The following is an 18,401-nucleotide window of genomic DNA, read 5'->3' on the forward strand; positions in this document are numbered from 1 at the left end:
TAAGTGAGTTTTGAAATTGAGCTCCCAGTTGCCTTTAGTGAATTTGGCAAGGGTCTTTGACATTGGAAGTCGTCTATCAGTGAGAGTTTGACACCAGTAAGAATAGTAGAAACATGAAAAATAGTGAATACTTCTCAGGATGAGGAAGAATCCAGGGAAGATGGTGGGGAAAGCAGATACACCTGGGACAGTGACTGACAGAGGCAAGTGGGTCTGTAAAATCACCGAAACTCTACAGGAGGAGCTTTTGAAATCAAGTTTATAACTAACAAGAGCCTGTGGAAGTCACTGATACCAAGAAGCAGCAGCACCGCGAAGGATGTTGGACTAACAAAAGATCTTAAGTCCTAGGGTTTCATTAGGTGTCGTATTTGGGTCTCTCCCTGAGAAAAGAGGAATTGGTCCTCTTTTTGTATGTAATTGGAGATTGAGAGAAGATCCACATTTCTTATCTCTTTGAGCCTTATAGCAAGAATCAAAAGCTGATGGCAAATAAACTGCAAAGAACCCACAGTTCTGTTTTGTTTCTGCAGGGAAATTGTCTTAAAATTGCAAGTTTTTACACACAGTTCCAGATTTCTGGCCTGTCTTTTTAAAAAAGAGCAGATATTATTGTCTGGTGTACCTCTCATTGTTCCTTTTATAAGGCTTGTACACTGCCATTTCCTACAGTCCCTATTTCTCCAAATTTTATCACACTCAACTGACGTAAAACATCAACATACCTTCTTAACTATTGGAATTATTTGTATTTGCCACCTCTGTTCTACAGGAAAAGAGTTTACCAGAACAATTTATCCAGAGATCTCAGTAGAAGTCAAGGGAAAATGCTTGCAAATTGATTAAGAAGAAATGATGAAGAGTCAGAGCAGGACAATTGATCATTGGGAATATGCCTATAAAAGATAAAACAGCAGGGAGGGAGAGCACTTGAGAGATACGAGGTACCTCAGGGCAACCCCTGGTCACGCTCTTAGGAGCTCAAACTGGAGGCATGTCCAGCATTGTAACTTGTACCTCAAGCAGCAACTTGGTAAAGAATTTTCCAAATGTTAATACATAGTTAAACATAATACTCACTTCAAGTAGCAATATTTTTGAAAGTTGAAAATAGCACATATTGTAAAATTTCTGATGTTAACCATTTTTTTTAGGCATACCATTCAGTAGTGTTAAATATATACATATCATAGTACAACAGATATTTAGAACATTTTATCTTGCAGAACTGAAACTCTATAACCATGGAATATACTTCATTTTCTTCTCCCCAGGCCTTGGTAATCAACAGTCTACTTTTCATTTCTGTGACTTTGATTACTTTAGATGCATCATGCAAGTGGAATCATACAGTATTTGTCTTTTTGAGACTGGCTTATATCACTTAGCCTAAAGTCCTCCAGGTTTATCCATGTTGTAGTAGTGGCAGGGTTTAATTCCTTTTTAAGATTGAATAATATTCTATTGTATGTTGGGAAAACGAAATGTCCAGATGCAGGCAGAAGAATGAAGCTGGACTTTACCTTATACCATATACAAACTTTAACTCAAAATTGATTAAAAACCTAAACATGAGACCTAAAACTATATACATTCTAGAAGAAAATGTAGGGGGAAAGCTTCAGGACCTTGACTTTGGCAGTGATTTCTTGGATATGACAATATAAGAACAGTCAACAAAAGCAAAAATAGACCAATGAGACTAAATCAAGTTTAAAAATCTTCTGTACATTGAAGAAAACCATCAACATACAATGTTGTATGTTGCAGAAAGTATTTGCAGGTAACACTATATTTAACTTAATATGGGATCATTTATCAATATAAGAAGTCTCCACTAGCTATTGAATTTCAGGTATTGTAACATGGTGATATTTCTTTAACTGAAGATCTTCCTGGTCTTCTTAAAAAATACGTTTTTTTCCCAAGATATATATTTGGAAACTGAAAAAATCTATCTGTATGAGAAAGACTGTTATCTCCCTTTTAAATCTTCTATGATACAGCAAGATTTTTCTTCGTTCTACAACCTCCAGAAGTATAGCATCTCATTCTCCAGAATCCACAAAAAGGATAATGAAGATGTTGACAACAATATCGGCTAATATTCTATCAAGAATTTTTACATTTTTCATGCAGTTTCATAACAAACACACAAATAGGTATCTGCTCTTTATTTTCCCTCATTTCATAGATGTCCTAAAATCAAAACTATCAGTTATACTTCAGTGTTATGATGTCAGAATCATTATAAAAAGACTGTGGGTTCATTGTCTTAACTTCCTGTTTCTCTCAAGTGATACACTTTATTAATTTAGAAGATAGCTTTGGTTACCTGAAAGCCTTTTCTCAGTTGAGTTGCCAAACTAACCACAGAGTTGCTGAAGGAGAGGGCAAAGACGTGGAAAGTGAAAAGCTCTGATGAGAAACTTCATGAAGTTCACAGCTGACACAGAGTTAGTCCTTCTGATAAGAGAGCCTTTCTCCCTGGCTTGAAATCAGTGAGCAGGGTTTGTTTTCGCTCTTTTCCTTTCAGGCTCTGCAGAGTACCTAAATGTGCTCTCTGGAGATAATAACCAGGAAACTGCAGAATATGAAATGGCATAAAGAGGAAGGCTATGAGGCCAGTCATACTAAATGAAATGCTCTATGTGGATCTATTTTTGATACAAGTATTTTTGATCATTTCAAAGAAATGTGTGTTGTTTTTTTTAGCCAATTAAATTATTTTGTTTTTGGATTTTGATTATTAGTATATTCTCTTGTGTTTAAAATGTGCACCAGTTCCCAGTCTCCTGACACTTCCTTCCCTTTCCTGGTCTTACACATATACACACAATTCCCTATTTCACTCTGCTGTTACTGCTAAGTACTAAAAATTTCTTTTATACCCACACTTCTTGAGGCAGTACTATATATATGTTATGTTATGCTTCATCAAATTCTTCACCATTCATTCTCCTTTAAAATTAAAATCCAGATATTCTCCTCTGACTTAGGTTCTCAGAGGTAGCTGATGTCTTCCATGATGGCCATGTCTTTCTCCTTAATCTTTTCATAGTATTTCCATTATTTTCAGCCCCCACCTTAAGACTGCTTCAGGGAAATATTTTATTGTACATGGTTTGCAAATGTCATATACAGTTGTTGTTTAAGCTAAGTGGAAAGGACTTTTAGTGTAAGACATGGACCATTACTTATAACCAGAAAATGGGCAATTAAAATCTCTTTAATACCAAATATGGTTTAGTATCAAATATGGTTAGAAAAAGGACATATCTTCAGAAATTTAGAATCAATGCAGAATTATCAGTAATGTTTCCCATCCTTACTGAAGCTTCTACTGAGGTAATTTTCACCGTCCTTGGAGTCATCAGCATATGTTAAATAACTCCTGAAATGCTGGCAAGTCATATGATTTAAAATTTTACTTCTTAATGTTCTCAATAGACAGAAAGAAATCACTGTTGTTTTTTGAATAAAGGAAAACCCAAGAATCATTTATTTATCATGATTATACATAAATATTTTATCTGAGACATTTATTCCTCCTAGTATTGAACAAGATATCTTAATTCATGTAAGAGCTTTATTATCAAACATGTAAAAATGTCTAATGGGCATAAAATGTTTAGTAAGCAAATATAACCCATCAAAATGATAATTTTTATTTTAGTAAAACCAAGTTGAAATTTGCAGATGGATATCAATAAAGAATAGAAAAGATAGTATCACATTATCTTGACTTATCTATGACATATGTATGTAGCTTATTAGTCTTCATTGATTTTCTCTTGGTAAAGTTAAGTATGTCTATCATTCTCATATATAAAATGAAAGGGAAAAGTACTAATTAACTGATAAGTTCCTCTCTGTTTTGACTTTCTCTGAGTTTATAATTCTAACCACATGGTTCATTAGTCCCACAAAACAACTGGAGGAAAAAAGGAATAGAATACAGATATTGAGCATATAGTATATATAAACACAGGAAACTGAAGCTTAGGTAGGGTAACAAAACTGATATAAGATCATACAGGAAGAAAGCAGCAGAGCTATGAGTAAGAGCTTTGGTATCCTAAAACTTATATTAAAAAAAATATTTAAAAAAAACTCCTCTGAAAACTATACCATGATGAATGTAAGGCAGGCTAGTAACAGCAGAAAATGATGACAATAATATCTGTTAAGAAGTTTGATAACATAGTACTTCAGTTCACTCAGTCATGTTCGACTCTTTGCAACCCCATGGACTGCAGCACACCAGGCTTCCCTGTCCATCACCAAATCCTGGAGCTTGCTCAAACTCATGTCCATTGAGTCAGTGATGCCATCCAACCATCTTATCCTCTGTCGTCCCCTTCTCCTCCTGCCTTCAATCCTTCCCAGCATCATCAGGGTTTTTTCAAATTAACATGTTAATTATTACTAGCTAATATTTATGAAGTCCCTACTACATGTCTCATGTTTACCAAACTGCTTTACAGGGACTCTCTCACTTGATTCATCAGCAAGAGTGTGAATAGGGGTTATTTTCATACAATTTTATAGATGAAGTAACTAAAATTTAAAGAGGTTAAGACATGTTAGGGCTAATGTTAGAAATATGGCACTGTGATTCCGGCCTCAGAACTTTTCGATGTTGTGTTGTATCACTAAATCCTAGTTCCCTGAAATCAACAAAAATCAAAAAAAATAAGGAAAAGAAAACTTTCTATTCATCCAAATACTGTGTCTTTTTAGCAGATTAGAACACCTTCAAAGATACCTTCATCTGATGATTTATTTGCTTGAGTACAGTGCTGATGCTAATTTTACCAAAGGAAAATTAAAAAAAAAATAGTACATCAGAATGAAAATATAAGTGCTATCATGCCAAATAGCATTTGATATTGAATGATCATTACTCAAAGTCTAATGATCATTACCCAAACAGAAATATTCTAAGAGAACATCTGTTTCAATAATTTTACTCCCTTTATTTATTAAAAAATTTACAAAGTTTGTTGTCGATTATGGTGTTAAACAAATACCTGTCAGCTCCTTCCCTTGAAACCAGTCTTAAAATAGGAGTTGAATGGCTGTCTTGTAATCTAGTCGCCATCATTTCCAAGTTCTGTACAATCAGGTAAGTCAGAAAAATAGCCTTTTTGAGTTTCTGTTTCATCATTTTAGTATGAGACCAATAACAAGACCACTGGGTCTTGCAGGTTTTTAAAAGATGAGTATCAAATGACGAATGTATGTAAAAAGCCTTTGTAAGGGTGTTAAACTTCAGACATTTTTATGGTGTTATGGACTCCCCACTGTTGTAATATGCAGTTAGAAGGTTTAATCTGGCACATAAATATGAGACAGCTGGTGTGAACTAAGGATGCCATTTGGACCAAGGAACAGAACAAAGCTAATTGGCTACACGGGAACTCAACCCGTGTCCTTAGCCTCATTAACTCTGTGCTCTACTAACTAAGCACACTGTTACTCACACAACCTGCCTTTCACGAGCCTGGATTTCATCTGGGCGTTGATGACATAAAGATGAGTGACCCCGATCTTGGTCCTCAAGTGACATTCTAGCATGCAGTGTCAGGCAGATGCATAAATAAATAGGTAACATACTTTATAATAAACTAATGCTGTAGTAGAGATTTATAAAAATGTTAAGAAGGCCTGGAGAAGAAAACTACCAATGTTGACAAAGGAAGTATGGTATTCTCATCTTGTTATTGAATTTGTAGAACCCAACATTTTTACATCTTAAAACACTTAAGTGCACTAAAATCTATATGTTAAATAATTTCCTTATTTGGAAATTTCAAAGGTACGTTTTCCTTTCTTTCTTCCCACTTTTCCCTTCCTCCCTCCATCCCTCTCTCTCTTCTTTTTCCTTAACAGTAAACATTTAATATGTTACAGTGTCTGTGGGTCAGAAATTCAGGAATATCTTAGCTTGGTGTTTCTGCCTTAGGGCTTCTCAGGTGGCTTCATTCAGCATGTCAGCAGGGGCTGTAATCATGTCAAAACTTGAACGTGGCTTTCAATTTCAGCTTTCATAATGGCTTGTGCACATGACATTTGGCAGGGTGTTTTGTTTCTTATCCAGCTGTTGGCAAGAGACTTTAGTTCCTGGCCATGTTGACTTTCTCCTAGGCTGCTTGAGTGTTCTCATGACATGTTAGCTAGCTTCTCCCAGAGTGAGCAAGAGAGAGTGGGCGAAGGAAGGCTGTGGTATCTGTGTGACCTAGCCTCCAAAGTTATGCACTGATACTTCAGCTCTAAGGTACAGTTTTTAAGTGACCCATAATTTAATGGAAAAGTTTAAGAATAGAACTTAATGTGTGCTTTACCATCATGAAATCAACATTTGATTCTGCAAGTCAACTTAGCGTGTACTTTACTATCATGAAATCAACATTTTGCAAATTTTTGCAAGCTGCAATGGATGGCTTATTCCAAAATATTCATTTCCCTATATATCATGCAGTTATACAGAGCTAGAAACATCAGCTTGCTATTTTAGGTGTAATCAAGTTTATGTCCTCAGGCATCATGACAGGTCATCAGTGTTACCAATTCATTTGAATTGATACAGACAGCCAATGATTGGTCACAGTTGTTTTGTTTTTTTTTAAATATTGACATCCAGTGATTGGCTCTCAGTTCCCTGAAACAAAGAGTGAAGACTTCTGGAAAGCCGAAAGTACAATTCAGTTCACACAAGCTGATTTATGCTTTTTCAAGAATTCTTTTGTTGCTTAAAGCCAAGTGTGCTGGCAATAACAGAGTTATACAAAAATAGCCCTTTTACTCAATCTTTTCAGTTTAGTCAAGCTTTACTACCAATAAAAAATGACCAATGATCCAGACAGCTTGCTTTTCTTACACCTGAGCCATAAATGAGACAAATGATCTGGCCTAGCTTATGTCCTGGGGTATGGGAGATGAATAGTACCCTCAAGGTTTTATCCATTCTGAAATTACAGCTGAAAGAATTAGAAGAAAATAATTTTATTGTCAATCTGTGAGTAAGTTTTGGGACACTATATGTGGAATTGTAGGTATATACATGGAAATCAATTGTTTACTCTCCTGCGTTGTTTACTGTCACTAATCCAAGAATTCCAAAAGCTCTTTGCAGAAACTAATGTGTCTTATTAATAAGCATATGCAGGACTCTAACTCAATGCTGCATTTATATCATAGTGATTATATATTATTCAAATCAGATACTCAGCAGGAAAACTGCCCATCCAGTGCTGAGGAAATTCTCTTAGGGAATGCGGTGTCCTTTCAGGTCAATGAAGTCATCAAGGTCTGCCATTCTTTCCAGTTGTGACACATTTTACTAGCAGCTGGTGTCCCTCAGATACATGATTCCTGTCACTTTCAGAGATGTAAACCATTTCTGTTTTGAAACATATAACCAGAATGTTGATGATTAAAGCGAAGCAATGCATTTATCAGAACACACACACACACCTGCTTTGGAGCATTCCTCTTAAAAACAGACTGACAGTTATTAACCCTGTTACTGTTTCCTCTGTGAGTATATTTGAATTAGGACAGTATTTTTCACACCTCTTTTCATTATACTACATAATACGTTCTGGACACCACTCAGTTAAGATCCTCTTGTATTTTCTTCTGTAGGTTTAAACATTTAAACCACTGGTGTGTGTGTGTGTGTGTGTGTGTGTACCTGCACATGTGGTCGCTCGGTCATGTCTGATTCTTCGCTACCCCATGGACTATAGCCTGCCAGAGTCCTCTGTCCATGGGATTATCAAAGCAAGAATACTAGAGTGGGTTGCTATTTCCTCCTTCAGAGGATCTTGCCAACCCAGGGATTGAACCCTTGTCTCTCTCATCTCCTGCATTGGTAGGTAGATTCTTTACCACTGACATTATATCCCAGTTTACTGAGGACTTATATATATATATATTGCACTAGGCTGGGTGCTGGAGGCTCCCAGCTGGTGATGGCCTCAGTGCTTTGTTCTGGGTAATGCACACCAGAACAAGAAGAAAAAGGACTCTGTGAATAGGTGTTCTTTTCTCTATGTATTAAAGGACACTCTTCAAAACTGTGTATTGGCTAGCCTGAATTTTTCTGTATAAAAAGTCAGGTTTTGCCCTACAATCCACTTTCAGGTCTAAGAGTTTTCCTTTGCTGCTGTTGAGTGCTAACAGCCGGGGGCAGCAGAGCTTTGTCCTGGCAGCCACTCTGGTGCTGCTAAAGGTGGGGATCACACTGCCCCAGTGTTTGCCCCCTGATGCAGCTCCTTAGACTTTGAGCAGCTGCTTGAGTCCATTAACAGTCACTTAAGCAGCAGGTAGAGAAAGCTGTGCTGTTATGAATTAAAGGTGGGACTGAGAACTGGGAAGGGCTTGGCTACCAGCACCTGATACACACACACACACACACACAAACACACACACACACACACACACACACACACACATGGTGTTAAATTTAGGGACATTTTTTTAAAACAATCATAGAGATATTATTTGGTTGTCATATACAGAAGATTGAATGATTTTTGCCATAAGTTTTGCCAAAAATGTGATATCAAGCTTAACTCTTCATTTTGCTAGCAGCTATTCATTGTATAGTAAATATGTAGGCAAGAACAGTCATTTCTAAAGTTGATCACTTTAGAATAGCCATCCTTAATGGAATGCTGCTACTGCTAAGTCACTCCAGTCGTGTCCGACTCTGTGCAACCCCATAGACAGCAGCCCACCAGGCTCCCCCGTCCCTGGGATTCTCCAGGCAAGAACACTGGAGTGGGTTGCCATTTCCTTCTCCAATGCATGAAAGTGAAAAGTGAAAGTGAAGTCACTCAGTCGTGTCCGACTCTTCTCGACCCCATGGACTGCAGCCTACTAGGCTCCTCCATCCATGGGATTTTCCAGGCAAGAGTACTGGAGTGGGGTGCCATTGCCTTCTCCACCTTAATGGAATAGCTATCCTTAAATGTACTGAAAAGTGGCATACAAGTCTGGGTCTGTCTATGCTTCTTATATTGTTTATCTCAGCTGATAGTTGAGTGTTCAGTCCTGGAACCATCCTCCTATTTTTCCAAAAAGCTGAGAAAAGTAACTAGGAGAAAGCCAGCAGACCAGATGCAGTCTAAAACCTGCAAATTATTCCAGGACTTAAGCTTCTTGAAGGCTCTATTTTAAGATCCTTACTTTCTTGTGTTTGTTTCAACAGGAGGGTTAGAGGATAGAAAATGCTTTATTGATAGAAAGTGGGAGCTGTTACTCCCCCCCCCTCCTCCACTCCTCAAAACTAAAAAAGCAAGCAAGGCCATTCAGTTCCTTGCCAGATCTGTAAAAGCTCATATCAAATGGGAAGGCATTATTTCTAAGTGAGAAGCAAAACCTCTGTATCACTCTAAGTTTTCAACCATTTCCCACTTTGACGTGTGTGTGTGTGTGTGTGTGTGTGCGTGTGTGTGTGTTTAATTCAGATTTTTGAGCAATCACCTTCAGATGGATTTCCACACATTAAAAAGAGGAAAACCACCCGAACTGAGATCTCAGCATCTCCTCCCTGTAAATAGGGGGATCTGTTTAGCTGCCTCTTGGTGGCTAACTGGGAATTATACTGTGTGCAGTGTACTTCTCATAATCCCAAGCAGAGCCAACTACACCTACACCAGTGATTACTACATTATCTGTTACCAAAGAGGCTGCAAACGCGGCCAGCCCAACCGACCGTAGGACTGGCTCCTAGGTCATCACTCCGATACCGAGAAAATTAGGCAGAGGAAGCGCCAGCATTAGAGGCGTCTTCCCTAGAGATGAAGCTGCGCCCCACACAGTTAGTTGTCAGTGCGGTGGTGACAGCCACACCTGGCAGAGGCCACAGCGCATCTCTTGAGAGCAGGGGCTGTGGCTCGGCCCAGAGTCGCTGCTGGGTGCGGCGGCGGCGGCGGCGGTAGAAGGAGCCGAGGCGCTATGGGTAGAGGAGCCTGGGGATCGCAGCGTCTGTGCTGCATTCCCCAAAGCGGCCGCGGCAGCGCTTGGGAAGTTCCCAGCACGCACTCAGCCGCGCTGTTCCTCACCCTCAGTTGTTGATGAGCCTGGGCGCTCCTCAAGGCGCGGGGAGACAACCCCTTCTGCTTTCTTAGAGACAGAGATGAGAAATGAGCTACCGAAGGAATCTGGCAAGGAGGAGAGTGAAAGGCAGTTTGGTGCCAGCAGCTAAGTTGTAGAATTGCTTTGGAGGCTGCCCCGGGAGCACAAGAGAATTTGACAAGAACAGACACCGTTGCAGACCCCAGGCGTGCCTGATTGCACTTGAGTCAGATCGCTGGGACGCAGCCTTCGCTCCAACTGTCTGTGGCCGAATAAAGGGAAGGAGACTAGAAACGGGATTGCAAAGTGATATTCCTGAAAGGAAAACACAGACACTCGAAAAGGAGGGGAGGGGGGAACAGCCCAGCTGGTGTGTGCATTTTTTTTTAAAGGAGAATCCCTCAGGTATGTTCTCTTTTTCTCCATCAGCGCTGCCTCATCTGCATGGGATTATGTGTGTGTCTTTCCTGGTCGACTCTTTTTGTCTGCACTTTAATTCACAACCAGGGGGTTCTCCTAGTATAGTAGATGAATTTATCAATGGTCAGCTCTCCTGTGTTTATAATGTGGTTGGTTCTGTTGAGGATTATAGACTTCTCAGGCATTGCTTTATGTTAAATGCAGAATGATAAATGATTGCTTAGTTTCTGCTCAACTTTCAGGGGAAGATCTGCTCAGGGAAAAACAAAACTGAGATAAAAGGCTAGGGCATTCTCTAAACCCTTGGGATTCAGGGGAAGGATGAGGACTAAACAGTAAAGAAAAGTTGAGGGCTTCTAGGAAGGGGTTAAAAGCCAAGATGTCATAGACTAGCATTGTTGCCACCCAGGTGTTTTTCCAGCTCAGCATCCAGTCTGGAGCAAACTGAGCTTTATCAGTGGTTCTGCATTTCCACCTCTTGATCAGTCCTTCAAGATAAAGATCCTGCAGATTGGCTTTCAAAAGATGAAATGCTTTAATTGTGTACTTGGTTCTGTTTTACAATTGTTCTACCCTGCTGAAGGAGGCAGTCTAAAAAAAAAAAAAAAATCGCTCTGCTCCAACAGCTTGAGTTAACCCGAACTTCTGCAATTACATCATCTATACACTTGTATAATAAAGAGAAAAACAGATTATGGTAACAATAGTAATGTTGACTGCCTTTAGCACCTGGGCTGAGATGACAAAGCTCAAAGTCACTTTTCCTTATTAGGCTTTTAGAGGAAAAAAGGAAAGTGGTGGGTGAGTAGCACACATAAAATGAGTTTTTGAAAATACCTTGTATTTCTTTAAAAACCTAAGACTATAAGTTTATCTCATTTTTAATTAATAATAAATGCAGTGCTTTAAAAATAATCTTGACATCTTTTACACTTAAATATAGTACTATCATGAAAGAGGGTAAAATTAGTAGTACATTAAACATATATGTATTTTAATTCAATGAGCTTTACTAGGAGAGAGAAACAAGAGAATGATAAAGTTTGCTACTTTTTAATATATCAAAGTATTTTATTTTTAAGTGTTTTGTTAATACAGAGAGTTCATGCCAAAGCTGTAAGACACTGATTCTTAATTATTGGTCCTATTTTATTTATGGTTTAAAAGTACAAATGAAATAGAAGTACATGGGATTTAAATTACAATTTATGCATACTGTAAAGTAAATCACCACCCTGCTCTTTTAAAACTAAAACCTCATTTTTGCCAAATGGTAACCATCTGGAGTGCTGATTTGGGCCACCTAGCAGAATGAGGAAATTAGTTGTTTCAAAATTCCACACATTACTATAATAACATCATCAAAACATGGTAAGCAACTGCCATCAGTTCCTGGGTCAGAGAAGTGATTTGGAAGGTGGACAAAGAGTTGAATTTATGAGTGGAAAAAATTGTGTATTTCTTCTGTGTTGACATCTTACGGGGAATGTTATAATATTTATAGATGAAACACTATAGCAGAAATACAACAGTAGTTTTACTGAGTCCATTAAATGATTATTTTTCAAAGAAGTGAGTAAACCGAGCTAAGATAATTTAAAAGAATATTAGAACTCTCATTTGCCAAGTTTCCTTTTCATACTACAATGGAGTTCTGTTGAAAAAATAATTTTTATGAATTATTTTATTGGAGGATAATTGCATTGTAATATTTTGTTGGTCTTTGCCATATATCAACATGAATCAACCATAGGTATACATTCTCTCCTCCCTCTTGAACCTCCCGCTCATCTCCCAACCCATCCCATCCCTCTAGGTTTTGAAAGAGGATAAACAGGTATGGTTTATTTCCTAGTATTTCATTATTCATTGTTAGGCTTCCATTATAGAATATGGTAACTTCTTCCAGAAATTGTCATCAACACATGATTCAATAAATCCATGCCTCCATGAAATATGAGGTAAACATGTTAGATAAGCCTAGAGAATCCACTTTTCATATGCCTATTATTAACAAATTATTTACATTTCTAGGCCATCTACCCCTTTCTGTGGTTGTTAGTTTTAAATAGTGAAGTAAATGTGTGATGCATGGATCTACTTGTTTAAGAGAACATGGAACATTGTAAACAGATGGCAACTGAGGTGATTCCTTTTTCAAAGACAAATTATATGAAGTATGTGTGTGTGTGAATGTGTGAGAGAGAGAGAGAGAGTGTGTATGTGTGTGTGTGTGTGTAGGGGTCAGTTGAGAAGGAAATAGCTTTTGTGTCTTGGATGATTTAGGACAAATCTGTGATTTTGCATATCTTTTTGTCAGTACTCCACTTATTTTTATTTCTATTGACCTACTCAGTTAATGCAATGCATACACCCACTGTGAGTTTCCTTGGGCATTCTGTTACCTGTACATTATCGTCCACTTTTAATACCATCAATTTCTATTGTTCCTTCTTTCCGTTCCATTCTGTCTACTATGGAAGAACTTTCTCTAGAATCTCTGAAATGTGAGAATCATCTTCCCACCTGAAAAAAGAACTGTCTTTCAGCTAGAAATTTTGAGATTTTAGAAATATATATGCCAAATTTATTTCTAAAACACACTTTTACAGGTAGAAACTCACTTTCTAACTGTATTATGACTTAAAACCTAATATCAACTTGCTTGAACCATACATTTAAAACGTCATTCAGCAACAATTTTAAGTTCAAGGCATTAACTTTGCATCTGTTGTTGCTGTTGTTACAAATCCTTCTGTCTCTTAAGTTTTCTGTGCTTGGATGGCTAAGCTCCAATTCCCTTCTAGCTTAAAAAAGGGGGGATTTATTAATAGCCCTCTCAGTCTGTAGCTTTTGAGCATGCAGAAGACTGAGCTCCCACTTCTGTAATCTCTATGGAGATAATGATGCCACAGCAGCGCTTGCACCATTTGTCTTTTAAAGCGTAGTTAGGAGGACAGGTGGCATTGGAGCCTGGAGAATGAAAGTCCTCCAGAGGAGAAGTGGAAATGAAGACACGCAGTCACTTCTCGTTCTCTTGTGAAACTGACCCAAGAGGCATGTATATTTCGCATATCCTCATTACATTGTCCAGTTTAGCCTCAGCATATAGAAATTATTGTAATTTTGATATGGGAGAATATTTTGCATTATTTTGTCTATTTAGAGAATTAAGAAACTATTTTGTGGAAATAAATGTTGGTTAGCAAGATATAAACTCAATTTAAAAAATTATACTCAGGATTCTCAAAGTATTTAAAAAAGTGAAGTATAAAAAAAGTAATCAGAGAAGATGGGTTTCTCTCTAAAATAGTTGCTTGTCTCCCTTACAGTTTCACAACCTTGTCTTTGCCCTGTTTCTTTTCCCAACAATCTCCATGGCCCAAGTCCTATGTAAAACACCTTTTTTTCCCTGAGTATTCTGGCTTTTGAATATCTGGGTGCAGCATGTCTTCTTGGTAGACAAAAAGTGTTTTGGGTGGATATACTTTGTTTCACGTATTGTTCAAGTTGAAATAGCCTACTCTAGAAGTAACTTTCCCAGGCTTTTTATACTTAAGGATGGGGAAGAAAAGAAGAAGAGCAAGCTAGGGATAACTATTTCTATTGTACAGATGTTTCTGTTGTACGTGCCTGATGACAGGCATGATCACTAAGTTGGGTTTCTGAGACAGGAAATGTAAATTCGATCCTAGAAAAACTGAGGGAAGAACAAACATGCTTTGAATCATGTCATTGTGAAGTGATACGTAACTGAAAAACCTAAACAATTGCTTTATTTATGGGAACTACTTAGTCAAAATTGCTAATCAGAGAACTAAAGCACACATTCTAATGAGAGTTCATTGCTTTTTTGCTTTCTAGTAGAAAATACTGGAGTTGGTCAAATCCAAGTTCGGTCTCTAGCTGGCTGGGTAAACTCAGGCTATCATTTCCTAGCGTTGATTTCCTTCTCTGTAATGGAAGACTTAACTGATGCTCCTGGAGACTCAGTTTTCAGACCTGAAATTCTATAAAATCTATGTAATGCAGACTCCATATGGTCAACTCCATTTGAAATGTAGCTACAGAATTACTTGACTCCAATTCATTTTTCACAAGGCTTATAAATGTCATTTACCTGCTTGATAAGTCAAAGAACCTGTATGGATCTTTTTTGCACTTTTAAGAAATCTGATAGCTTATTTTCCTTCACACAACTAGGTTATGATAAGTATTGTTTTATTAATATTCCATATGACCTCATATTTTATATAAGGCCCTGTATTTGAGAGTCATAAAATATTTGCTGCAGCTTTGATAGATGTTGAAATCCTGCCACATTAACAAGAAATATGGCATTTGGATACTTAGAATAACTTTGAATCATTCATAGAACAGTTTTGTTGAGAGGTTTTAAAAATAAAGTGAGTGCAAATACCCTACTTAGTCATTTGAATAGATTTACTCTCCTTCCAGCTGTCTTCTTCTGTATGGGCACACTCATGAGAACATGCTAGAAAAAAGGGGATTGAGGGGCTCTCTCATGGCTGAAGGCAGAGCATCGGAGATTTTATATTTCCTTCTTAATTTCCAAAAAGATTGATTGGCAAGAGGCAAAATATGTAAATTAATTTCATATACGTAAAAGTAAAAATTTAATTCTAGTTGTTTCTTAGAAAGTGATCTATAGGATTCCCAACAGAGTGTCAAAATATTCTTGGACAATAGGTGAAGAACATCTTTTGATATAGTAGATGATAAGACATATAATCAGAGAAGGCAATGGCACCCCACTCCAGCACTCTTGCCTGGAAAATCCCATGGACGGAGGAGCCTGGTGGGCTGCAGTCCATGGGGTCCTTAAGAGTCGGACACAACTGAGCGACTTCACTTTCACTTTTCACTTTCATGCATTAGAGAAGGAAATGGCAACCCGCTCCAGTATTCTTGCCTGGAGAATCCCAGGGACGGCGGAGCCTCATGGGCTGCCGTCCATGGGGTCGCACAGAGTTGGACACGACTGAAGCAACTTAGCAGCAGCAAGACATATAATGTTTGATGGATAAATACAACAAGTTACAATAAACACATACATTGGTTGCTGTCTTCCTCCTCTTAGCCTTGAGTGTGAGTATTCTCTTGATCCTCTCTGTCTATTCACTATTTTGGTGAGCTGAATTTATTTAGGGACATCTACTTCATTGAGGGGAATTACACTAGGGTGTTCCCACCAAAATTGAGAGAATCAGCTCTTCCAGTTTCTCCCAAACAGCTCCTTTTCCTGATTTCCTCAACCTCTCAGGCTCAAATCTCAAGTCATCATCACTGCCTTATACTCCCTCATGTCCTATATTCAGTTACTAATCACATGTTTTCTCTGTATCATTTCTAGCCATGTATTCTTTCCTTGCCCTGTTGGCACCACCTTAGTTCAAGTTCCTGTCACTTTACAATCAGAATACTGCACTAATCTTCCAATTGTTCTGTCACGAGCCTCTCCTCTGAGCATCTGTTCTGCATACTACTGCCAGATTCATTGTCCTAAAAAATGCCTGGACCATGGCACATGTCACTTTCTGCTCAGAAACTTTCAAGGACATCACATTGTATATGAAATGAAACCTTGAGTATGTAGTGTGAAAAAAATACACCTTTAACAACCATATGCCAGAATGCCTTTTCAGCTTTACCTTTGAGTTCCTGATCAGTCTCTGCCCTAGTTAAACAGATTACTAATTGAGAGATTGGGTTTAGCATATATACTACTGAAAGTATATATAAAGTAAATAACTAATGAGAACCTACTGTATAGCACAGGGAACTCTACTCAAGGCATTGTGGTGACCTAAATGGGGAGGGAATCCAAAAACAAAGGAGAATATGTTTATGTATAGCTGATTCACTTTGCAGTCCAGTAGAAACACAACACTATAAAGCAACTATGTTCCAATAAATATGAAAAAAAAAAATAGACTGCTCACGTTTCCAAATACTGAAATTTTATACAATTCCATCGTACTAAGGTATTTGTATCATTCATTTACTAATGCATCATACACTTTCTCATGAGATTTCACCTTTGATCTTGACCTGTAGTTTAAATATTTATTCTTGCACACAACTTGAAAAAAATTCTAGCAAGACTATAAACACATTAAGTGTGTAAACTTTGACAAATTACTTAAATTTCTGCTTCTTAACTTTACAACCAGAAAATAATGGCAGCGTAAAGTGTATTGCTTCATAGTTTTCAGGAAGATTAAATGAGATAATATAATTAAGTGTCCAAAGAATACTGGCTATTCTTAATTGTAGTTATGTTCATACTCCTAACTACCTTGTATATAAAATGTACGTGCTTAGTAAATTTGTTTGCTATTGTGCTTAATTTGAATTCTATAATATTATCAGTTACCAAAGGGAAAGACTAGTAAGGGGAGACAAGAGGGTGGTATACAAAATAGAATATAACAACAAAAGATTAAAGTCAGAAGGAAAAATTCAAACTTCCACGGTGACTTAAGATAGTAATTTCCTAGCAGTTACATTTAGAGTAAACTAGAATGGCTTTGGATACTCCATTTTTTTTTAAATCAAGGGCCCTGAGATTTTAACATTCTTATGTGTATTTTCCATGATACAAAGGGGAGCAAATACTAATTATTTTCTATGTTAGAGCAGATGGGGGTTTCATGAAGAGTCAAACACTGTAAAATGGTCCCAAGAACAAGAAGAGAGATTAGAATATGACCAGTGACCCTATTTTATTCTCATTGTTCAAAGGTCTGACTTTAGGAGGAACTCTGTAAATCTATGGTGAATGTCAGGATCTAGTATCCTAGCAGCTCATGAGCACAAGCACTGAAAGGCAGAAGACATGTAGCTTCAAAAGAGATGGAAGATTAACAGTTAAAACAGGGGAGCTGCCTGCCTGACTTTATCTAGGTCAGAGGCATGTCACAGTGTAGGTCTTTGTCAACTCCCCGTGATGTTTGTCTTCCTGTTCTTAATCAGGGGTTCAGGGACTAAGTACTACTTTTTCAGTTTGATGTTTCTAGTCACAGTACTTCCCTCATTGTCTCTAAGTCCCATATCCTTCATTTCATAATTTTTTTTTAATTGGAGTGTATTATAATGTGTTAGTTTCTGCTGTACAGTAAAGTGAATCAGCTGTAGGTATACAAATATCATATATTAATGTATATATGTGGAAAATCCCTTGATCTAAATCTTCCCCTTTAACTTCAGCTAATAAGCCAGGATGTGGTCTGCCTCTCTCCTATTTAGGCCAGTGGGACACCCAATTTGTGTCCACATTATTGGTCTTTACCATCCTGGCTTCTGCTTTTATGACATCCAGCCCCCAGTGGATTTAGCAATAGCCACAATTATGTGAAGAAATCCAGAGAATTCCCAACGGTCCTTTTTAGTTTTCTAGAAGGAATTCTTAGAGCATTTGTTTATTCCAAGATGGGAGGCAGTATAGCTGATTATAGACAGCTGTTTTTACTTGTGACAATTTGTTAGAGAAAAATTTCCACCCCAAAAAGAGCAAATGAGTCTGAGCAAAACCTGCATTGAGTTCTTTGGTTGATCTTGAAATCTCTAAATTTCTCAATAATGACAGTGAAAGGAGGGGATGTCAGTTAGGAGGGGCAAAGAATAGCTAACTTTAGAATCTATGGAGAGAAAACTTGAGCCTGGCTTTGAAAGTTTTCTTTGTGAGTTATGAGCTATATAAATATATATATGAAGTGAAGTGAAGTGAAAGTCGTTCAGTTGTGTCTGACTCTTTGTGACCCCATGGACTATTTGGTCCATGGAATTCTCCAGGCCAGAATACTAGAGTGGGTTGCTGTTCCTTTCCCTTCTCCAGGGGATCTTCCCAATGCAGGGATTGAACCCAAGTC

This window comes from Bison bison, unplaced genomic scaffold (assembly GCF_000754665.1).
Source record: "Bison bison bison isolate TAMUID 2011002044 unplaced genomic scaffold, Bison_UMD1.0 scf7180017864066, whole genome shotgun sequence".
NCBI classification, from domain to species: domain Eukaryota; kingdom Metazoa; phylum Chordata; class Mammalia; order Artiodactyla; family Bovidae; genus Bison; species Bison bison.